Source organism: Petromyzon marinus (genome assembly GCF_048934315.1).
Source record: "Petromyzon marinus isolate PM22_M1 ecotype Great Lakes invasive population chromosome 84 unlocalized genomic scaffold, UKy_Petmar_22M1.pri1.0 chr84_unloc.3, whole genome shotgun sequence".
Lineage (NCBI taxonomy): Eukaryota > Metazoa > Chordata > Hyperoartia > Petromyzontiformes > Petromyzontidae > Petromyzon > Petromyzon marinus.
In genome coordinates, this window is record NW_027422640.1 from 1,245,835 (window position 1) to 1,271,080 (window position 25,246).

The following is a 25,246-nucleotide window of genomic DNA, read 5'->3' on the forward strand; positions in this document are numbered from 1 at the left end:
GTCCGTCTTTCCTCTTCTTACCTCTTGTGTCCCTGTATATGTATTTCTGCTATATTATACCTCGTATTTGTTCACTCTGTCTATGCTGGTATGTTCAACCCAGAGGATGAACGCGAAATTTAGCACTCTTCTGAAATTCGTGGTCTGCCAGGCAAGTGTCTAACTGTGTCGTTGGCCGACTGGTTTTGCATCACGTAAATTTTTCTGGGTTTTTTGAATTCTCGTCTCTCATCTTCTTGTTGTATTTACCTCCGTGCAGTTTAACGCTCTCTATGTGTTGCGCTGATGTCACCCTATGTGCTATTTGTTTTTACACCTGATGAAGATCGCTTGTGTTGCGGTCGAAACGCCGTGATTTATTTATTTTAATATAATTTTATGGTATTTCTACATACGTGACTTTACCGAAAAAAACAATGAGTTAATCAATGGTTCTCTGTGTGAGTGAGTCTATGTGTCTCCATGTGAGTGAGCCTATGGCTCTGTGTCAGTGAGACTTTGGCTCTCTGTGTGAGTGTACTCTGTGAGTGAGTCTATGGCTCTCTGTGGGAGTAAGTGGGTCTCTAAGGCCACAACCATCTTGCCCCCTGCCCAGTGCGTCCACCTGATTGAGCTGCAGAAGTCTATTGTCCACCGCTCCAGACCGCAGATATCCGACGTCCACCTCCAGCACAAACACCAGCAGATTCTTAAACCTGATGGTGGAAGTAAGGACACGAGAGGGGTAATAGTCAACCACCATTACCACCATCAATACCACCATTACAACCACCAAAATCACCGCTATCGTTAACACCACCATCAATATCACCACCTCCACCACAACGATCACAATCAAAATTACAATTACAATACTCTTTGGTTCTTTCGGTAAAGTCACGTAGGTAGAAAAAAAAATAGATCATGACGTTTTGATCGCAACACAAGCAACCATCATCAGGTGAAAAAATATAGCGAGAAAGCTGCTGAAACACGGAAGTTATATTGGCTTGAGATAAGCTCAGCCCAAGGGTAAGTGGGCGGGGCTAGAGGTAGAATTTGCATGTAAATACAACACCACATCGTGGAAAAGGAAAGAGAGAGACAGACACCGAGAGACATCCACACACAGAGAGAGGCACACACAAAGAGACACACGAGAGACACATATAGAGAAAAACACACCGGCAGAGAGAGACACCCACACAGGTAGATGCAGAGAGAGATAGACACAGAGAGAATTACATAATTGCCCATGAATTACTATGGTGTGACAATGCCAATTACCAATGTCAAAGGGAACATCAATGAATGGTAAATGTGGGGTAATATCCCCAGAAGAGCATGTAGACTACATTAAAAAATAAAATAATCAGGCAATATAATATCACATATGGGTTCAGTTTAAAGTTTACTCATGACAAATAATGCTGAAATAATTGTACTCCATAGATTACTTAATGGTCAAGTTACATAAACATCACGGAATCACTTAAGCTGACCATTTAAAAAGACATTAATTCCAAGATGTTGAGCAAAGGAAATTGTTTGGAAGTTCATCTCACACCAAGTACATGTTACTATAAATCTAAATCTGCATAGTTCTCGATCAGCAAAGTCGCAAACATGTTTTACCACAAGCAAGGAGTTCGGTGTAAAGCTGTCTAGAGTATGTGTGGCTGGTGCTACACATTTCTACGTGATTAGCCATTTCGCTGATCTATCATTTGTGGACAGGTCGCTTCTGAAAAACAGCCACATAGCTCAGTGGGTCTCACCTGGTAAAATAAAAATAGTTTATAGAGTTCGTTCTGCCTTAACGCGTGTTTTCATAACGCTATTTGGATATGGCACGATGGATGTAATAGGGAACACGTTTTATAACGCGGATGCTAAGTGGATATAACGCGATTGCGTCAACAGAACCACGTCGCGCGAGTAGGAATGTGCGGTTGTACGGCTGCCCGGGCACAGCGTCACACGAGGCATTGGGATGCTGCTGGATGCTTCCTGATGCTCCCCACGCGCCTCAGTCTTTGTTCAGCCGACACACGCATCTCACGCTGTTATCACGGACTGTGCTTTACCCTGTATTAGTCATTGTAACGAGGGAGTTTACACAACGCGGTGTTATTCAGCAACGCAACTGCCGCGTTATAGAACACTGCAGTAAATATTGTCGCGGTGTGGAAAGAGCAATGAACGTCATCTTGTGGCATGGAAAGGCATCGCAGCCCTAGCGAGCAGCCAGAGACAAAGCCTGCACGCACGGCAAAGTTGTGATTGACCCGGGGACTATTAGCAAGTGACACGTATGGACTAATGGTTACTCTAAATGACGATGTTGACGTTGGTTATAACGTGCTACAAATATGCTAAACGCACATCGCATTAGTTCTGACTAATAGCGTACGTTTTTTTTAAAGTTATCATTTACAATGGTTAATTTGTATATCATGCCAAGTGAGTAATTTGCGTGTGGACCCTGACAGCGGCACTCAATGTCCAACTCTTGCGAATGCTCTCAGGGGATCTTTACCGTGCGCTGCGTTCACTCACTCAGCCCCAATCTCCCTGTCGTGAACTCACCACTCACCCACTCACTCACCTCACCCTTCAACTCACTCACCCTCCTCACCTATTAATTCTCCTCATTAACTCACTCACCCTGCAATCCACTCCCTCACCCCCCCCTCCATCACCCGGCACTCACCGCCTGTCCGTGACCACCTCTCCCGTGCCTACAACCACAAACACCACCACCACCTCTCCCGTGCCTACAACCACAAACACCACCACCACCTCTCCCGTGCCTACAACCACAAACACCACCACCACCTCTCCCGTGCCTACAACCACAAACACCACCACCACCTCTCCCGTGCCTACAACCACAAACACCACCACCACCTCTCCCGTGCCTACAACCACAAACACCACCACCACCTCTCCCGTGCCTACAACCACAAACACCACCACCACCTCTCCCGTGCCTACAACCACAAACACCACCACCACCACCTCCTGCTGCTGCTGTCGCGGTCTCCGCGTGGCGCCGCGGGCCCAGGGGGAGGCCTCGCGGCCCAAGAGCGGCGCCACGGCTCCCCCCCTCCCGCTCCTGGCCCCTCCCCCTCGTCCCTCCTGGCTCCTCCCCCTCGTCCCTCCTGGCCCCTCCCCCTCGTCCCTCCTCCTCCCGCTCGCGACGTGGAGTGAACTCAGCCCCGCCCCCCCCGCTCCCCGCGTCCCCCCCTCCGCCCCCCCCACCCTGCGCGGCCCCGCCGCCCATTGCAAGAATGGCGGGAAGCGGACGCGGGGCCTACCGCGCGCCGCCTCTCGCGTGATTGGCTCGCTTTGCGTCACGTGGGGAAGGCGGAAGAAGAGTATGGGGGAGGAGCTGCGCGGTTAGGGGCGGGGCCGTGTAGTCACGTGGTTGGCAATGATCGACAATAAGTGGGCAGGGATGGCGGTACGTCAAAGCGTACGTCACATCCGGTAATGACGTTAGTATAAATAACACGCCCCTTCGTGACGTGCCTCACACTTGCTTCTGTCCCGGGTGCCGTCAACACGAGCTGATCATGGCGCTGCTGATCGTTGGCGTTCTGGTCTTGGCCATGCTTGGGATGGAGATCTTCATTTATCGTCGTTTTACGCTTTCCATCTCAGACTTTTACCGCGAGACCATGACGCTGCAAACGGAGAGGATGAGCCAGCAGAATGTGGAGCTCTGTCAGAAGAACAAGATGCTCCGTCTGGAGCTACAGCAGCAGCAGGAAAAGTTGATGGAGAACCGAGAGACTCTCCAGAGAGAGAACAGGAGCCTGGTTCAACAGCTTAAAGAGTGCCAGTTGGAGCTGGAGTCCACGAGAGTGCCTTGCAGGGAGAGCAAGTCTCTCCATGCGGATTTTCTCCGAGACTGCAATGCAGCACAGCGGCAAATGTCGCTGCGCTGTGAAAACAAAGATCTCCGGAGGTCGCTGCACGCCCACCTGACGGAGTTGAACTTCCTGGATCCGCAGAGAGGCCAGGAACAGTTTAGGCTACGCGGGAAGCTGGTGCGTCACGAGGACATGTGGCATGGGGAAAAGAGGCTGCATGAAGAGAACCTTCATCTCAGTAGCCAGCTGAAAGAATTGAAATGCGCCGTGTCTCAAATGTACCATGATGCCACCGATGCCCCTTCCACCGCCGCTTCTGCCACCACCACCACCAGGCCCAAGAAGAAGAAGAGATTTATCCATTGGGTGCGAAAATTGCTGACGCGCAAGTCGGCCATGTAAAAACATTGGGGAAATTATGAAAATGACACCGCCCCAATTAAAACATTACTCAGCAAGACAAACATACCCCATAGAACATCAACATACTATTGGGGAAAGTGCTGTACAATATATATGTATCTATATTTAACTTTCTTTGCATCGTATGTAGTCAACCATACCAATGGAAGGTGCTGTTAGCGAATAGTACAACTTATGGGTTCCATTCCTGAGAACTGTCCGTAAGTCGAATAGTTCATAAGTCTGAATACAATAGTGTACTGTATTGAAATCCACATGCTGTAAGTTTTTTAAGATGTTATCACGGTTCAGCAAAACATGTAAACATTGTCAAAGTCATATGTAAGACAAAATATCGTACATTTGCATGCAACACTAATAAATACTGTATTGTGAGCAAAACATAAAGTTACTTAAATGAAAAAAAAATATTTTTATTGTCACTTACCTTTAGTCCGGATGCTGGCCTGCTTGTCGGGAGGGGGCGTAATGAGTCCCTAAAACTGCACACACGGGGGCGGTGGGAGGGGGGTGAACGTCCATACACACACAACAGCGACAATCATTCGCCGTATAGCCTTACCAGAATGTTGGGGCAAGTGCTGTTAGCGAGCAGCGCCTATGCAGCTTAGAATAGCACACGGGCCAGCACCACGCCCAGCTGCCTATCTTTCTCTCTCCATACAAGAGACTCACAGGCGTACATGCGTCCGTGCACACACGCACAACAACACAACAACCATTGTTCACCCCTAAGTGGCGGTGACATCACCACAGCACTTGTGCCATGCTCGATGTATTTTGAGGCCACGTGAAGTGTCGAAGGCTGGCTGGCAGGAGGTCATGTAGTAGACGCAGGTGCCATGGATTGACTTAGGAAGATGATGGACAGATGCAACAGCCGTGCTCCCCACTGTGCCAACTTTCTTTGTTTCAGTTGTTTGGCGCTATGCTCGTTGTTTTGAGCCTCTCTTCTCGGCCCTATGCTGTTGCTGGAGGGCGACTGCCTCCACCTCCCCAGTAGCGCCGTTCATGAACCTCCTCCACAGAAGCCGATCATGACACTGCTGATACCAGTCATCAATACGTCCAATCAGCTCCACATCCTTCTGTACCACATCAGTCCATCTCTTCTCTAGCCCGTACCACGCCCACTTAGCGCCATCTATCCAGCCAAATTGAAGCTGCTTGGGGATGCCGTGGCTGTACAAACGGACTGCATGACACAATCAACGCAGCCTCGCTTACTGGAGGAGCCCACAGATGGGCATTTGTCCAGATATTCTAGGAATCTGTGAGCTCATATAGACCAGTCTGGTTAAACCCTGGATAGATCGTGTGCAAGCTAACCTAAATGTTCCTTTCGAGAGAGAAAAGGGAGGGTATAACTGTGGCCGAGAAGACATGAAGATTTGTATGGAGTGGCAGGCCAGGTAGCTTCCACACTGTGTTGAGCAGCTGATGAAAATATAATGCTGCTCGAATTATTTGAAATGAGACCTCAGCTCCCAAAACGGAGATGATCATCAGCACACTGCCCACTCCACTCTCTCCTCAGGTGCCCCAAATACATGAGGAATTGAGGAAGGGAGCATTTTTATGATGTAAAATACCCAGGGAGGTGATTTGTTTTCGTGGGGCTGATGGTAACGGCCCATATTTTAGTAGCATGCTTCATGTTTGGCTGTAGTGTCTCCAACTTCTCCTTAGAGTGGGCAGTAATCACCAGGTCATCCGCATTCATAATATGATTTAACAATAGAGATTCATACCATGACCGGCTCGGGCATCGATCAGCCTCCCATTATATCTATACCAGATATAAATTCTACTGGTACATCCATGGAAATAGTCTCAAACTACGTAGTCAAAGAAAATGTTCAGTCGTGTAGGGGCCAGAGGACATCCATGTCGCACATTACTCACATTCTATCATCCCTTAGCTCCATTACGTCGATTTCCCATGAGACACAGCAGTTGTCTTTATATTGTTTATATATGCTTTATCGAAAGAAGACAATAGTATATTTGCTTTAATTACTGTAACTCTGTGTTTTATTTAGCTTTGGTAATTTGGGTGATCCAGGTCTCTCTTGCAAATGAGACTCATCATGGTCGCTTTAGTTCGCGCCTTGTTCAACTCAATAAACTGGTACTCACTCACTCCATTATGAACCTACCCACTTCCTTAAATCTATGACTCACGTAAATACTCCCTCTCTCTCCTCATGAGTCATATATTTACCTGATCACACAATCACCCGATCATTCACTGTGTCAACCTCACTCACGCACTTTTTCATGCTCTCAAGAATGACCCACCCATTCTATCACTACATTAATCACCATCCCCTTCCCTCATTGACCCACTGGTAAAATTAAAATACTCGACAGCACCAACACGTGAGATTGTACTCAGGCTTACACTCACATGTGTAAAGAAGCTCCTTTGCAGGTTCCATTTGATAGATGATTTATTTCACGATAACGTATTTACAACGCAAGAGTACGACTCACACGAACCTTCCCCCGTACAGTAACCTGTACCTGTTTCAACCCATCTCCACTGCCCCCACTATAAACTTTGCCATCCAAGAGAAGTGAAGTAGAAGACAATAGAGTCTGCTGAGAGAATCTACCGGGGAAAACTGCTGAAAGTTACCAGGGCGTGGCCGTGCGGGTATATAAGGGGGAGCGTGGCCCACAAATGGGGTGATGCCTTGGGGACTGAAGAACAACTGCAGGTGGACGACATCGGGGCCGACTGTTGGAAATCAACATGGTGGAAACCATCAAGAAAGACTGTTCGAGATTAATCTACTCTATTAGAAACCACCGGGACTGCAGATAGTCATAGCCTTGTGCAACGTGTGAGTCGTACTCTCACCTTGTAAATATGTTATCGTCGGAAATAAATAATCTAGAAAATGAAACCTGCGAAGGAGCTTCTTTACACATGTAAGAATGCAGGACATGCTTTATCAGCAGGCTGTTGTTTTTGTCTACAACAGACCTATGCACACGATCTTGAAAATGGCATTTGATTAGGATTGTCACCTTCAACCCATTCTGAAATCGTCCAACTACCAAAACCCTTGTCTGCATTATACCTAAAACTTGACCAACGTGGCAATGTTATTTTCTCATTTTATTCACAGTAAACAAAAAACATGGCATAGTTTTTAATTTCCCTGTTAACTTGTACATACGAGTGGAACGGTGGCACAATGGTTTGTGCATTGCACTATGAATCAGGCCACTTGAGTTTGATTCTCGGTTATAGTTAACATCAAACAAACTGGCCATGAGCCTTTTCGTTATCAACCCACGTTGAGAAGCATGATGGCGTATGGTGAAACAATCTCCATGACTGATCCAGTATGGGAAGACTTCACCCATGACAATGGTTATACATTTATTATTGTTTTTGTTGTATATTACCACCAAAGGAGTAACTTCATACCTGTTAGCCAGCCTATATATACTCATAGATAAACTTTCACCTAAACACCACCATTGGGATGAAGCTGACTTGGTATCTTCCATACTCTTTGGTTCTTTCGGTAAAGTCACGTAGGTATAAAATAAAATAAATCACGACGTTTCGGGTGCAACACAAGCGTCCGTCATGAGATGGCAAAGCATGATCTGCTGTTGAGGCAGAATGTTTAAAAGAGTTTGAAATGGGTGTAGCCAAAGGGCCATAAATAAGTGGGCGGGCCAGTGATGTTAATGTGAGAAATTAGCATGTAAATGTAAGAACGGAGAGCGGCCTCCTCGTAGAGGGCATCAAAGTGGCTATGTTAATGTGAGAGATTAGCATGTTAAAGTAATATCGAAGAGTGGTGGAATCCAAAGGCATGAGAGTGCAATCCAAAGGACATGTGAGCATGAGAGATCTAAGAGAGAGGCATAGAGAGAGACACAAAGAGTCGGAAATAACAGCTGATATTGGCAGGTAGGATGGAAATATCAGAATCATAAAGAAGGTACACCACTCTGTGCTATCGCCTCCACCAAAGAGTATGAATCCCTGCATTCATGAAAGCTTTAATTTAAGATTATTCTAGCAGACTTTACCGTCTTGTACCTCGAACCTTCCCTCGTACGGTACCATGCACCTGTTTCCACCCATCTCCACTGACACCACTATAACTTTTGCCATGTACAGTACCCTACATCACCCTCTTCTGCCCATAAAAATATCTGTCCCGGCTAAAACTCTAATTTAACAGGTCCCTGCAGGGTGGGCTGGTAGGAACATTGGAATTTTGCGCAATTTTATTTTTACACCCCAATAGCACGAGATTTCACTTCGTTAAAGTATTGAAAGGGAACGGACGGACGGACGCATTAATCTATTGCAAGCTGGTACACTAATCTATTGCAGGCTGGTACACTCAGTTTACAACTTCGTTCCTACCAGTAATAGGGAACTCTATGTGGACATCAATGGGATCGCACACGGGATTCAATGATGTGGGCATGGAGTACAAAACATTTAACCTCTGGGTTAATGCTTAACATAGCCGCTTGAATCAAGGGGGGGAAGACATTACAACCCAACTTGACCATTCAGTATCATCACCAAACTCTTACGTGGGCTGCCCTATTGAAGGTGTACATTCTTAGGCAAACAATACGCAACATCATTAGCCCTACATTTACAACAAGCCATCAATATGTACTGTAGGTGTGGTCGAACAGCACATTCGACCCGGTGACACTCCTTCTCGGCACCTCTCGAAATTAGTCCGTCGGCCTCCCTCATCGTGGCCATCTTCATTCCGGTCGATCCTGAGAGGAGAGTGCGGGGGCAGTATTTCTGTGAGGAGGATGCTCCCCTCCCTGGCATTCGTCACGACGCCCCTGGACACGGCCTTTTTGAGCCTGAACGATCCCTTGTGACGTCAGTTCTCTATATGGTTTAGGGCGACTCGGATTAACCACCCATCTCTGGCGTCCCATTTGGATGCGAACACTTTGCGGGCAGAGGATTTTAACAATTCCACTGGGCTTTGCAAAGGATGGTGTAGTTTGGCGGATTTTCTAACCCGGACCTCAGGACAGTGTAACCAGGCCCGATCAACCTGTTCAAAGGGTACAGGCGTCTCCGTTCTTTTCCGCAACCGTTTGTTTGCTATTTGCGATCTGCCTGACTCTGCTATCGTGGCTTCACGAGCTTCACAGAGCTTTTTTAGTGGCAGTCTGAGGGAGGTTGGCGACGACACAACTTTAGCAGGGAAAGCCACCAATTGGTCCTCAATAGGTGGCTCAGGGTCTCTCCCATACATCAAAAAGAAGGGGAAGAGCCCGGCCGATGAATGTGGCACTCTACAATATGCCCCTAGGACCCCTGGGATGTGCAAGTCTCAGTCCATCTGATCACCATTTACAACATGGCACAACATTGCGGACAGCGTGCGGTTAAGCCTATCTACTTGTCCATCACACTGCAGGTGGTACGGTGGCGTTCGAATTTTCTTAGTACCCACGATATTACAAACCTCTCGCAACAGATTAGTAGAAAAATTCTGACCCTGGCCTGTTAGACGTTTCTCAGTGGGGCCCTTGTCCAATACATAGCCATGGAGAAAGGCTTCTGCTATTATTGCAGCCGTTTGGTCATGTATTGGCCATGCAACGAGCCAGTGTGTGCAATACTCTATCCCCTCGAGCAAATATTTTTTTTTATCCTTGCTGTTTTAGGAAATGCACCCAGGATATCCAACGTTACTAGTTCGTTTACCCTCACCACTGCGATCGACTGCAGTGGAGGCTGTATAGGATGGGGAGCAGGTTTCCTTTTTGCACACTCCTGACAATGATTACCCGCTCGCGTACATCTTTTGACATCACTGGCCAAAAATATCGAGCCTGCAGTGTGAGCAATGTGTTTCGGTGGCCCAAGTGGATTTGTTGTTTGGCGTGCACTTCTAGTGGCAACTGTTTTTGCAAGGGTTTTTGCACCAAAAGGCAACAACGCTGCATCTTCATGTCCCACCTCATCAGGAGTCCTCGCCATGGGATGAATGGCTCCCCCTTTTGACCAGTTTGAGCACATTCAGCTGCCTGTGCAGCCAATGACTAGAATTTCATCCTATTTTTGCAATCGGATTCATTCGGTCCTTATCAGCCCAAGATCATGATCTGCGGGTGGTACATCATTTTCTATCGTTGCTGTGTTTATTTACATCAACTGTCTCGGCGAGTCAGGGAGGGTCGGTTTACACCATGCTGCTCCTGTCGCTGCTGCTACGACCGATCTCACTAACTTTTTTCACTTAGCCCGAGATGTTGGCCCAATTTTCCCTGTTGTTTCACTCCAGGTCGATGTGATCGAGTGGTGTGCTAGTGATGTTGGTGATGAGGGTTTTGGAAATGAGGTGCACGTGTGATCTGGCTGGGTGTACAGGCGACACGCCTGGGTGTTTCTTGGTTGTCTCGGGTGCCCCTCGGCAACCTCTCGCGATGTGGCCCGGCCTCCCGCAGTGGTAGCAGTATATCACCGCATGGTCCTGGATTCCTCCGTGGTTGTGCCATGGTCGCTGATGCTGTAGTTGACACCTTGAATCGTTGAACCCCTGGATGGCAACAGCCATCTCTTCCAAGGTCGCCTGCAGATCACCCTCCATGCTGGGCATTGCGGCGGTCCCTGTTGTTGCTGTCCCTGTTGGCTCCGTTGGTCCTCCTGCTCCTCCATTCTCCATCACCCTTGTCACATGGGCTGCTACTTCACATGGTGCCCTGGGATCTGTGTGTGCCCAGAGGCATTTAGCAAACTACATTGAAGTTTGCTCCCTCTCTGGCACAATCGGCAATGTAATGCCACTTTGATAGAGAAGAGTTTGTAGCCGCTCCACCACTAGCACGTTTCAGGTCGTCATGTCCATCGTTGAAAATGCCACATCTGCAACCGCTTGCAAGGTACTTCTATAAGCCATCAGTGGCTCGCTCTCTCCTCTTCTCCAGGCCGAACATTGCTGCCTTGTGCTGGACGCAGGACCGAAAACATCGGCCATCCCTTGACAACCGTGTTGGGTTGTGGCAGGTTGATTTTCCGGGATCATAAAGAAGGCCAATAGTGCTCTGTCATCCAACACCGTAGGCAGCAATCGTAGCATTTAGTCGTCAATCAATCAGCTGACTCTGACAGCTGCTTCAAATCTTTTGATGAATGCAATCCAATCGCCTCCCGTATTTTTCTGCATGGTGGTTAAGGTCTGTTGAACAGCTTCTAGTTGTGGTTGAGTCATTTGATTGGTTCCCGCCTGCTGCTCGACGGGGGGAAGCGATGGCTGCTGCCCTATGGCGCTTTCTCCTCGCCATTGCGGTCCATGGTGGAGATGGATCTGGCTTAAGCCGTGCACTACCTGTTCCTTCCTTTTCTCTTTTCTTCATCATCGAAATTATCAGTCGATCCACCACTGAGGTAAGGTGGTCCAACCTGTCCAACAGCTGCCGCCAATTTTCTTTGTTCGGCTATGCTGGTTCTTGGGTCTTTGGTGGAGCATCCACTTCCATCGGGAACTGCCAACGGGGTCCGGCTCTCACTCCCGCCATTTGCCGAGTCTCAAAAACCCGGAGCGCTTAGGGTTGATGACTCGTCCTCTGCAGGAGCTCTTCGGCGGGTCTTCCTTCTTGAACTTGTAGACTGTATCCCACCACTGCAACCAGAAGCTTCTTTGCAGGTTCCATTTTTGAGAAGAGAGTGCAACTCACACGCTTCACAAGGGTATGGCTATCTGCAGCCCCAGTGTTTTCCACTACATTCATCTCGAACCGTCTTTCTTAATGGTTTCCACCATGTAGATATCCAACAGTCGGCCCCGATGTCAGCCACCTGCAGTCGTCCTTCAGTCTCCGAGCTAGCGCCCCAATTGTGGGCCTCGCTCCCCCTTTTCTACCTACTCAGCCTCGCCCTGGCAGCTTCCAGCAGTTTTCCCTGGTACATTCTTCCAGCAGACTCAACTGTCTTCTACTTCCTTTCTCTTAGATGGCAAAGGTTATAGTGGTGTCAGTGTTGATGGGTGGAAACAGGTGCAGGGTACTGTACGAGGGAAGGTTCATGTGAGTCGTACTTTTGCGTTGTAAATACGTTATCGTCAAATAAATCATCTAGAAAATCTAACCTGCGAAGGAGCTTCTTTAAACACGTGAGTGTTAGACTGCGTATTTCCATTTTACCAGTGGGTCAATGAGGAAAGCGGATGGTGAGTAAGGTAGTGAGTGATGGGATGAGTAGGTCATTGGTGAGATTGTGAAATAGTGCATGAGTGATGTTGGCACAGTGAATGATCAGGTGATTGCCTGGGTTATCAGGTCAATATATGACTCGTGAGGAAGGAGAGGACGTATTTATGTGAGTCATAAAGTAAGGGAAGTGGGTGAGTTCATAATGGAGTGAGTAAGTAGTAATTTATTTAGTTAAAACAGGCGAGAACTAAAGAGACTAGGATGATTCTCATTTGCAAGAGAGACCTGGATCACCAAAATAACAAAAGCTACATAAAAACACAGAGTTACTGTAATGAAAAGCATATATAAACAATATAAAAACAACTGCTGTGTCTCATGGGAAATCGATATAATGGAGTTAAGGGATGATAGAATATGTGAGTAATGTGCGACATGGATGTCCTCTGGCCCCAACACGACTTAACATATTTCTTTGACTACTTAGTAATGAGACGATTTCCATGGATGTACCAGGAGAATTTATATCTGGTATAGATATAATGGGAGGCTGATCGATGCACGAGTCCGGTCATGGTATGGCTCTCTATTGTTAAACCATATTATGAATGCGGATGATCTGGTGATTACTGCTCACTCTAAGGAGGAGTTGGAGACACTCCATCTAAACACGGAACATGCTACTAAAATATGGGCCGTTACCATAAGCCCCACCAAAACAAATCACCTCCCTGGGTATTTACATCATCAAAATGTTCCCCTCCCTCAATTCCCCATGTATTTTGAGGCAGTTGTGGAGACAGTGGAGATATTTCCATACTTGGGCAGTGTGCTGATGACCAACTCTGTTTTGGGAGCCGAGGTCTCACTTCGATTCATTCGAGCGGCATTATATTTTCATCAGCTGCGTAACATTGTATGGAAGCTACCTGATCGGTTACTCCATACAAACCTTCATGTCTTCTGGACCACAGTTATGCCTTCCCTTATTTCTCTCTATAGGATTATCTGCAATGGTTTGAAACATTCGGTCTAGCCTGCCTACGATCTATCCAGGGTTTAACCAGACTGGACTGTGTGAGGAGGCCAAAATATCCTGAAATATCTGGACAAAGGCTCATCAGCGGGCCCTTCCGACAAGTCAGGCTCCATTGGCTGGGTCATGAAGTCTATATGCACTGTCACCGCATCCCCAAGCAGCTTCAATTTGGGCAGATAGATCATGCTAAACAGGCGCGGCATGGGCTACAGAAGAGATGGACTGATGTGGTACAGAAGGATGTGGAGCTGATTGAACTTGCTGATGACTGGTAGCAGCAGTGTCGCGATAGGCCTATGTGGAGGAGGTTCATCAAAGACTCTACTGGGGAGGTGGAGGCAGTTGCCCTCCAGCAATAGCGTAGGGCAGCGGAGCGACACTCATAACAATGAGCAGAGCGTTATACGACTGAAACACTGAAAGTTGGCACAGTGGGGAGCACGGCTTTGGCATCTGCCCGTCATCACCTTAAGTCAACCCATGGTACCTGTGTCTATTCATGACTTCCTGCCAGCAAGCCTTCGACACTTCAAGTGACCTCAAAATGCACCAAGCACCGCACAAGCGCTGTGGTGATGTTACTGCCACTTAGGGGCAAACGGCGATTATTGTCTTGTTGTTGTGCGTGTGTGCACGGACGCATATACCCCTGTGAGTGTGTGTGTGGAGAGAGATAGTGCAATGGTGAACACTGTCTACCATCCCACCGATCCCAGTTCGATTCCCACTCACGACCAACACCTTTAACGATTATATTAATGGTTGCTGGGCTTTCCGTCGATCAACTCAGCCTCAAATAAGTGCCTGGTGTGGTGTGTAAATATCACCACTGGGGAGACAAAGGCAGCCGGGCGTGGTGCTGTCCACGCACCCCCTCGTGCGACATTCCAGCCTTCATAGGCGCTGCTGACTAACAGCACTTGCCCCAATATTCTGGTTAGGCTATTCGGGGGATGACTGCCGCTGTTGTGTGTGTGTGTGCTTGCGGGCGTTCACCCCCAACCCCCCCGTGTGCAGTTATGGGGACTCATTATGCCCCCTCTCGACAAACGGGCCCACATCCAGACTCAAGGTAAGTGACAAAAAAACATATTTTTTTCTATTTACGTAACTTTATTTTTTGTTTACCATACAGTATTTATTACAGTATTATTTCCAAATGTATAATATTCCGTGTTATGACTTTAACAATGCTTCCAATTTTTTGTTAAACCGTAATACATTTTACAACACTTCCAGTATGTGAATTTATATACAGTACACTATTTTATTCAGACTTATGAACTGTTCGACTTACTAACGATTCTCTGTAATGGAATCCAAAAGTTGTACTATTCATTAACAACACCTCCCATTGGTATGGTTGACTACATGTGATGCAAAATAAGTTAAACATAGATAAATATATATTGTACAACTTTCCCCAACAGTGTGTTGAGGCTACATGGGGGACCTTTGTGTTTGTGCTTGTGATTGTATTGTGGAGGCCTTCTTAGGTGCTGCTCCTTGCTAATAGCACTTGCCCCAATAGTCTTGATTCTATACGGGGAACGTTTGTCTTTGTGAATAATGTTTTAATTGGGGCGGTGTCATTTTCAAAATTGCCCCAATGTTTTTAAATGGTCGACTTGCGTTTCAGCCATTTTCGGACCCAATTAATACATCTCTTCATTTCTTGAGCTTGGTGGCGGTGGTGGCAGCTGTGGCAGCGGCGGTGGCAGTGGCGTTGGTGGTGGTGGCATCTTTATAAATTTGAGAAATGGCGCATTTCAGCTCTTTCAGCTGTCTACTGAGATGCCGGCACTCTTTGCGCATCTTCTCTTCGCCGTGCCACTTTTCCTCGTGACGCGCCAGCTTCCCGCGCAGCCTAAACTGCTTCTGCCCTCTCTGTGGATTCAGGAAGTTCAACTCCCTCAGGTGGATGCGCAGCGACCTACGGAGACCTTCCTTTTTACAGCGCAGCGACATTTGCCGCTGTGCTGCATTGCAGTCTCGGAGAAAATCCGCACGGAGAGACGCACGCTCGCAGCAAGGCACTCTCGTGGACTCCAGCTCCAACTGGTGCTCTTTAAGCTGTTGAACCAGGCCCCTGTTCTCTCTCTGGAGAGTCTCTCGGTTATCCATCAACTCCTCCTGCTGCTGCTGTAGCTTCAGATGGGGCGTCTTGTTCTTCTGACAGAGCTCCACATTCTGCTGGCCCATCATCTCCCTTTGCAGCGTCGTGGTCTCGCGGTGAAAGTCTGAGATGGAAAGCGTAAAACGAAGATAAATGAAGATCTCCATCCCAAGCAGGGCCAAGAGCAGAACGCCAACGATCAGCAGCGCCATGCTCAGCTCGTGTTGACGGCACGCGGGACAGAAGCAAGTGTGAGGCACGTCACGAAGGGGCGTTATTTATATAACTTCATTACCGGATGTGACGTACGCTTTGACGTAACAGCCATCCCTGCCCACTTATTGTCAATCATTGCCAACCACGTGACTCCACGGCCCCGCCCCTAACCGCGCAGCTCCTCCCCCATACTCTTCTTCCGCCTTCCCCACGTGACGCGAAGCGAGCCAATCACGCGAGAGGCGGCGCGCGGTCGGCCCCGCGACCGCTTCCCGCCATTCTTGCAATGGGCGGCGGGGGCGCGCAGGGTGGGGGGGGCGGTGGGGGCGGGGCCGAGTTCACTCCACGTCGCGAGCTGGAGGAGAGACGAAGGGGAGGGGCCAGGAGGGACGAGGGGGAGGGGCCAGGAGGGACGAGGGGGAGGGGCCAGGAGAGACGAGTGGGAGGGGCCAGGAGGGACGAGGGGGAGGGGCCAGGAGGGACGAGGGGGAGGGGCCAGGAGGGACGAGGGGGAGGGGCCAGGAGCGGGAGGGGGGGTGCCGTGGCGCCGCTCTTGGGCCGCGAGGCCTCCCCCTGGGCCCGCGGCTCCACGCGGAGACCGCGACAGCAGCAGCAGGAGGTGGTGGTGGTGTTTGTGGTTGTAGGCACGGGAGAGGTGGTCGTGGTGTTTGTGGTTGTAGGCACGGGAGAGGTGGTGGTGGTGTTTGTGGTTGTAGGCACGGGAGAGGTGGTGGTGGTGTTTGTGGTTGTAGGCACGGGAGAGGTGGTCACGGACAGGCGGTGAGTGCCGGGTGATGGAGTGGGGGGGGGAGTGGATTGCAGGGTGAGTGAGTTAATGAGGAGAATTAATAGGTGAGGAGGGTGAGTGAGTTGAAGGGTGAGGTGAGTGAGTGGGTGAGTGGTGAGTTCACGACAGGGAGATTGGGGCTGAGTGAGTGAACGCAGCGCACGGTAAAGATCCCCTGAGAGCATTCGCAAGAGTTGGACATTGAGTGCCGCTGTCAGGGTCCACACGCAAATTACTCACTTGGCATGATATACAAATTAACCATTGTAAACGATAACTTTAAAAACATACGCTATTAGTCAGAGCTAATGCGATGTGCCTTCAGCATATTTGTAGCACGTTATAACCAACGTCAACATCGTCATTTAGAGTAACCATTAGTCCATACGTGTCACTTGCTAATAGTCCCCGGGTCAATCACAACTTTGCCGTGCGTGCAGGCTTTGTCTCTGGCTGCTCGCTAGGGCTGCGATGCCTTTCCATGCCACAAGATGACGTTCATTGCTCCTTCCACAACCGCGACAATATTTACTGCAGTGTTCTATAACGCGGTAGTTGCGTTGCTGAATAACACCGCGTTGTGTAAACTCCCTCGTTACAATGACTAATACAGGGTAAAGCACAGTCCGTGATAACAGCGTGAGATGCGTGTGTCGGCTGAACAAAGACTGAGGCGCGTGGGGAGCATCAGGAAGCATCCAGCAGCATCCCAATGCCTCGTGTGACGCTGTGCCCAGGCAGCCGTACAACCGCACATTCCTACTCGCGCGACGTGGTTCTGTTGACTCAATCGCGTTATATCCACTTAGCATCCGCGTTATAAAACGTGTTCCCTAATACATCAATCGTGCTATATCCAAATGGCGTTATGAAAACACGCGTTAAGGCAGAAAGAACTCTATAAACTAATTTTATTTTACCAGGTGAGACCCACTGAGCTATGTGGCTGTTTTTCAGAAGCGACCTTTCCACAAATGATAGATCAGCAAAATGGCTAATCACGTTAGAAATGTGTAGCACCAGCCACAAATACTCTAGACATGGGATCCCCTTTGACAGGGTCAGTGTCTACTTACATTCACTCACTCCGCCTATTGTCATGTGGCGTGTGCAGCTGCGTCGTGACACTTGGTAGAGTGCTGTTTTTGAGGCAGAGAACTTTACAACCTTGTGCAGTGGCTAATTTGCTTAACAGCTTTACACCGAACCCCTTGCTTGTGGTAAAACATGTTTGCGACTTTGCTGATCGATAACTATGCAGATTTAGGTTCATAGTAACATGTACTTGGTGTGAGATGAACTTCCAAATAATTTCCTTTGCTCAACATCTTGCAATTAATGTCTTTTTAAATGGTCAGCTTAAGTGATTCCGTGATGTTTATGTAACTTTACCATTAAGATAACCTATGGAGCACAATTATTTCAGTATTATTTTTCATAAGTAAACTTTAAACTGAACCCATATGTGATATTATATTGCCTGATTATTTTAATTTTTAATGTAGTCTACATGCTCTTCTGGGGATATTACCCCACATTTACCATTCATTGATGTTCCCTTTGACATTGGTAATTGGCATTGTCACACCATAGTAATTCATGGGCAATTATGTAATTCTCTGTGTCTATATCTCTCTGCATCTACCTGTGCGGGTGTCTCTCTCTGCCGGTGTGTTTTTCTCTATATGCGTCTCTCGTGTGTCTTTTTGTGTGTGGCTCTCTCTGTGTGTGGATGTCTCTCGGTGTCTGTGTCTCTCTTTCCTTTTCCACGATGTGGTGTTGTATTTACATGCAAATTCTACCTCTAGCCCCACCCACTTACCCTTGGGCTGAACTTATCTCAAGCCAATATAACTTCGTGTTTCAGCAGCTTTCTCGCTATATTTTTTCACCTGATGATGGTTGCTTGTGTTGCGATCGAAACGTCATGATCTATTATTTTCTTCTACCTACGTGACTTTACAGAAAGAACCAAAGAGTATTGTGATTGTAATTTTGATAGTGATCGTTGTGGTGGAGGTGGTGATATTGATGGTGGTGTTAACGATAGCGGTGATTTTGGTGGTTGTAATGGTGGTATTGATGGTGGTAATGGTGGTTGACTATTACCCCTCTCGTGTCCTTACTTCCACCACCAGGTTTAAGAATCTGCCGGTGTCTGTGCTGGAGGTGGACGTCTGGATATCTGTGCGGTCTGGAGCGGTGGACAATCAGGTGGACGCACTGGGCAGGGAGCAAGATGGTGGTGGCCTTAGAGACCCACTTACTCCCACAGAGAGCCATAGACTCACTCAGAGAGAGCACTCACACAGAGAGCCAAAGTCTCACTGACACAGAGCCATAGACTCACTCACATGGAGACACATAGACTCACTCAAACAGAGAACCATTGATTAACCCACACAGAGAACCATAGAGTCACTCGCACAGACTCACACAGAGAGACATAGACTCACTCACGTAGAGGACTATATGCAGTACATCCTCGTCTTTTATGTAATGTGTTTCGCTTAGCGCACACCACACCCACTATAACTCGAGTAGCACATGACGGACTGCTCTTATGAGTGGTGTGGGTGTTGGCAGCGTTGTTCTGTATTGCTGGGAGCTGATGCTGTACCGGTGCGCACTGTGTTACGTGGCGTGTCATCCTCTTCCTCAGCCTTTGTTCCAGCATCTGTGTGTAGTGTCATCTCACTCACTCCCTTATAGTTTTCACTCATCATATCTTCCTTTCATGTCCTTTGTATGTATATTGATAAATGTAACATAATTTTTTATTATTTGGCTGCTATAAATTTCCACGTCATAAGCTACTTCATTCATCTATCATTTGTGGCCAGTTCGCTTCTGAAATAGAAGCTAATAGCTTAGAGGGCTTTACTAGGTAAGATAAAAAATAGTTTATTTTTTTTGTGATTTGCTTACCTTTCCTATACTTTTCACTTCGATTGTGTTTTTGCATCGTTTGTTCTTGTAACTTTCTGTACCACCCCAACTGGAAATCTGTGAAAAAGGGCTGTTTAGATTCCTCCAGTATAAATAAAGATTATAATATAGATCTTCTACATATACACAACACATTTAAAATAAACATAGAAAACAGTGTACTGTACTCTCAATTAAAAATAATAATATAAGTTATATTGTGCTAAAACGGAGTCTCTCCCTTTACCGTTTTTCCTTGTAGAAAAGTTTTCTGCTTGACGTAAAATAGCTTTAAGCAGCAATTTTCGACAACGCAACCCCCGCGTTAAGCAAGGATATGTTGTACTCACTTACACAGAGAGACATAGACTCAAACTTGATTTGGCACTTTCGTGACTGCAGGAATTACTCTTTGGTTATTTCGGTAAAGTCACGTAGACATAGACTCGCACAGAAAGCCATAAACTCACTCGAACAGAGAGACTTGAAGTCAATCACACAGAGCCATCGACTCATTCAAACACAGATGATGATAACAGATACCCATGAACTCACATTGAGACCCATGGACTCACACAGAGACCAGTAAACTTACCAGACCCGTAGACTCACAGAGACGCATAGACTTACAGAGAGGTATAGACTTACACAGAGACCCATAGACTTACAGAGAGGTAAAGACTTACACAGAGACCCATAGACTTACAGAGAGGTAAAGACTTACACAGAGACCCATAGACTGGTGAGCGAGATTTGAACTTGGATCACCAGATTTGTAGCACAGCACATTCGCCGATACACTACCGTTCACCTTACACACTCACATGCTCACTCATTCATGCAACCAGACGCTCACTTACACATTCAATCAATCACTCAATCACTCACACACTCGCGTTTTATTGCATGTAGCAATATCTTCAGGAGCTAAATGTCAATTATTGAGGTCTGTTAAGATAAGCGAGTGTGTGGGTGTGTGGATGACATAGCAATAGTGGGTGAGTAGGTGAGTGAAGAGGTGAGCTCAGTAGCATGTTGCAGGTCTTCGCCAGGACAAGGCGGGTCATATTTAGGGTGTGTAACATGTTGATTGACTGGGTTGAGTGTTGTGTTTGTGAGCGAGTAGGTGAGCTCACTCGAATGTCGCAGGTCTCGCCCAGCGTTTTCCAATCAAAGATTAAACAGATGAATGAGTGGTGGGATTTTTGTTATTGTTTTCAGGTGAGCAGCACCACCTTAACACAAATATCTGTATTACACCTTCATCCATGTAATAGCTGTGTCCGTCTTACACCTTCATTTTCTTAGAAGCCTCTGGATTTGACATAGGGCATCTTTTTCTGTGTGTGTGTGTCTGTGTGACCCAGTCCTGAACCTTCCCTCGGTCGACTCACCCTCTAAAGAGTACCTGGTGCAGTGTCTATAATAAACATCAGCAATTGGGAGAGACAAAGGTGGCCGCGTGCATGGTGTTGGCCACATCACATCCCCACAGCGGATTTTGGCGAACCATCGAACAAAGGCGGTCGCTGCATCGCACTTTCAGAAGCGCTTCTGCGGCCGTCTCGAACGCTCTTCCTTCTGATATTAGAAGCCACTGGAGCTGTGCACTTTTACATCTAGATTGAAAACTCATTTCTTTGGAACTACTTTTTGTGCTTACTTTGTTGCCCTTCCCCTGCACCTCCGATTGGCACGGTTGGCTACGTTCCGTGCAAAAGAAGTTCAACATACAAAATACATACCACCCCCTCGTGTGTTCCACAGCACAAGGCTCCAAAACTTGCCCTAACATGTCTATTGAGGCTACTTTGGTGACCTGTGTGCATGCATAATTAATTATCATTATTTTATTAAATGGCCTTCATCAACAAAGGACACGAGTCCATTGAGGGACGGGGACAGCGTGGGACCCTTCTTGGAGCCGATTCTCACAATGGCGGAGGAAGAGTTGGAGGGATGCAGCAGAGGAGGGGGTGGCACCGCACAATGTTCGTGCTGAGAGTGAACGTGGCACTGGGGGAGGCTCCGGAGTTGGGCCTCTTCAGGGCGACTGGCGATAGAGTGGAGAAGTCGAGGTGAGAGTGACTCGGGGAATGGGGGTGAGGTGAGTGGAGGGGTGACTCGGGGAGTGAGATTAGTGGAGGGGTGACTAGGGGAGTGGACGTGCACCTGATTATGCACGAATGTGAGTGGACTGCCCATGCATTCATCATCATTATGGGCATCATCACCAGTGGTAAATCCACTGTTTGATGAAGGCCTCCCCAAACCAACGTCACTTCTCGTGACACCTGCGTTGTGACAATCGGCCCCAGCACCTCCTGTGCATGAGCTTCCCACCTCCTCCCCTCCAAGTTACTCTTGATCATCAGCCATCGTCACTTCCAGAAACGTTTTCATCCGCGTGTTGCTTTTTCCTTCTCATCATGGTCAACATGAGGAGGGATCTTACCTCTGTGTATGTTCTCTCATCTGCACGTTCCTCTGTCTTGGTGTTGTTTCGAGCACGCGTCTCTGCATGCTTCTCTGCGCAGGGTTTGTTCTGTACGTGTTTTTTGAGCTGGTGGCCGCGTCTGAACCGTGTCGTGCCCGTCAGGCTGCCACTCAATACAAAACAAATGGAAGGAGTGAAATTATCTTGGGACCACAGCCTTGTCTCAATTCTTCACCCCTGGTGTACAAGTCAGCAGCTGGGACCATCACTGCTATCCATTAATATGTACGGGCTGCTAAGGATTCTCTTCATCTCTGGGTCTCTACCTCTAAATGATGACTCTGAGTATTGACCGCAGTGCATTTTTCAGCTCTATCGAGTACCCGGTAAGATCGAGAAACTCTCAGCTCACACGGTGGCTTCGGGTGATCATCCAATGAATACATCAGGATGTGCACCCTCATGAATAACAAACGTGCATTGCGGAAGGTGCCGACTGACTGCCATGCTGCATACTGCTGTATAAATAACCCACCCACACATGCACAAGCCTGTGTGGGTATGCGTATTATCCGGTAATTGTGTAGTGTTTCGCGTATTGCGCGATGAACTTGGCAACACCAGTACCGATGAACTAAAGTGGTTTTGGGCTAACCCGAGGTCGCCTCAGCCTCAAATGAGAACCTGGTGCAATGTGTAGTGAACATCGCCACTGGGGAGACGATGGCGGCCGGGCGTGTTGGTGCTGGGCACCCACCCCCTCGTGTGCCACAGTGGCGGCCCTCATAGGCACTGCTCGCTAGCAGCACTTGCCCCTACAGTCTGTTACAGGCTATACGGGAGATCTTTGTCTTTGCAGAGTCTACGTGAGTCTAACTCTAAGTGTGTATCTATTCATACGCAGACACAAAGGCTCCCCACAGGCTATACACACTCACTCACATACTCACTCACACGCTCACTCGCCCACACACTCACACACTCAGTCACTCACACACTCACTCGCCCACATACACTCACAAATTCACACACTCAATCACACACTCACTCACTCAATCACACACTCACTCGCCCACAGACACACATTCACCCACTCACACACTCATCCACACATTCACACTCACACACACATTCACACACACACACATTAACTCACACAAAGTGATTTAGTCACACATTCATTCACCCAACAACAACCGCCATTCGCCACTACGTGACGGTGATGTCACCACGACGCTTGTGCCAGGCTATGTGCACGTTAAGGTCACGTGAAGTGGCGAAAGCCTGCTGGGCAGGAGGTCACAGGGCAGACCCAGGTGCCACGGGTCGACTGACTGAGATGAGTGGCCGAAGCACCACCTGTGCCCCCTACTGTGCCAACTTATTCTGCTTTAGCCACCTGGCGCTCTGCTCGTTGTTGTGAGCGTCGCTCCTCCCCCTCTCCGTTATTATTGGAGGGCGACTGCCTCCATCTACCCAGTAGCGTCATTCAAGAGCCTCTTCCACAGAGGCTGATCTTGACACCGCTGGTACCAGTCATCGGCAAGTCCACTCAGCTCCACATCCTCCTGTACCATCTCTTCTCTACGTTTCGAAAGCATAGAAAATTGGGCAAATGAATGTGGCCGAGAAGACCTCAGAATTCGTTCAAAGCGACAGACCAGGTAGCTTCCACACAGCATTATGCAACCGATGAAAAGATAATGCTGCACGAATGATTCGGAGTGAGACTTCTGCTGGTTAACCGGAGCCAATCATGAATACACTGCCCAGGTATGGGAAACTCTCCACTCTCTCCACAACTGCCCTATCACCAATTGGGAGTGTCCGATGGTACAAAATACCCAGGCAGGTGCTTAGTTTTGGTGGGGCTGATGGTAAGGCCCCACCTCTTAGCGGAAAGCTGAAGGTTCAGCAGCAGCGCCTTCAACTCCTCCTCTGAGTAAGCAGCAATTACCAGATCATCGGCAATAGGGAGCCATCCCTTGACCACACCTGGGCATTCCTCAGCCTCCCATTGTAGCTGTAGCAGATAGAAGGCTTCAGGAAGTACGTGGTAAAAATAGATGTAAATTAATGTGGGAGCCAGAGGACATGCCTGTCGCACCCGAAGGTGTAGAGGGAATGGCTCCGACTCCCGGCCATGCAGTTTTACCCGGGCGGCAAAGAATATGAAATCCTGCAGCCACGAAAGCTGTAAGTGAAGATAAGTAATGTAATAATAGGAAGGTGATATTTAAAAAAAAATGGTTTATTTGAACGTGAGTTCACACAATAATAAAGAATATATTTTAACGTGAGTTGACACAATAATGAAAATGAAACCAACTTGCAAGTTATAAGATACACAAGCAGAGACAACACAAAGACACAGACCTCATACCTATCCGAAGAGTTGGTTCAAACTTGATTTGAAGCTTCTGTGACTGCAGGAATTACAGCACGGTAAAGTCACGTATAAATACGTGACTTTACCGTGCTGTCTCTGCCTGTGTGTGGGTCTTGTAGCTTCTGAGTGGGTGCTGCCGCGCCCCACTTTGCTCCATGCATACCTCATGCTGATTTGTCCCATTGTCTCTCAGCCTCACCTTCTCTGCCTATTTAAGGCGACTTCACTGTGTGCTTGTCTCTGTGCTGGTTCGCTCTACTTGGATGTCTGTGTGTGTGTGTGCGGTCTGTATTTTGAGTTTCATACTTGCAATTTAGCAATCTTTGAAATAGCGTGATCAACCGGACTATGCGTTAATTGTGTTTTGACCGACCGTCTGTGTTGCTTCATATGGTTTCCAAAATTTTGCTAAACCCTGTTTGTTTGGTATGCTTCTCTCTTTGTGTCCCCTGTTGTATCTGTGTTAGTTCCCCCTACTTGGGTGTCTGTAATATACATCTGAGGTTATGTGTTTCCCCGCTCTCGTAAATTTAGCTCTTCTGTACCTGATGATGGCTGCTTGTGTTGCAACCGAAACGTCGTACGATATTATGTTATTTTATTATTTCTTATTAATACGTGACTTAACCGAAAAAAACAAAGAGCAGCTATGCTTTATTTCAGTGTAAAATAATATATACAGTTCATTACACACTACATACAACTTAAACAATGAAAATACTGCACGTATATGTTTCATGACTAATAACTACAGTCATAGACACAAAGTATAAAGTGCGATCTGGCGAAAATTGAGTGCAATTCGGCATTCACCAGAGCACCGGTTTGAAGGCTGCATCAGTCCAACGATTGACCAGCACAAGTTGTTGTTGTCAAACA

At 47.7% G+C, this 25,246-nt stretch overlaps 1 long non-coding RNA gene across 1 annotated transcript; it reads left to right on the forward strand.

The window, feature by feature from the left end:
- The first annotated feature begins 18,668 nt into the window (after positions 1 to 18,668).
- LOC142908451 (uncharacterized) lies at positions 18,669 to 20,994 on the forward strand. Its single transcript, XR_012931786.1, has 2 exons — positions 18,669 to 18,827; positions 20,909 to 20,994. It is a non-coding gene; the product is annotated as an uncharacterized LOC142908451 (long non-coding RNA).
- The last annotated feature ends 4,252 nt before the right edge of the window (positions 20,995 to 25,246 follow it).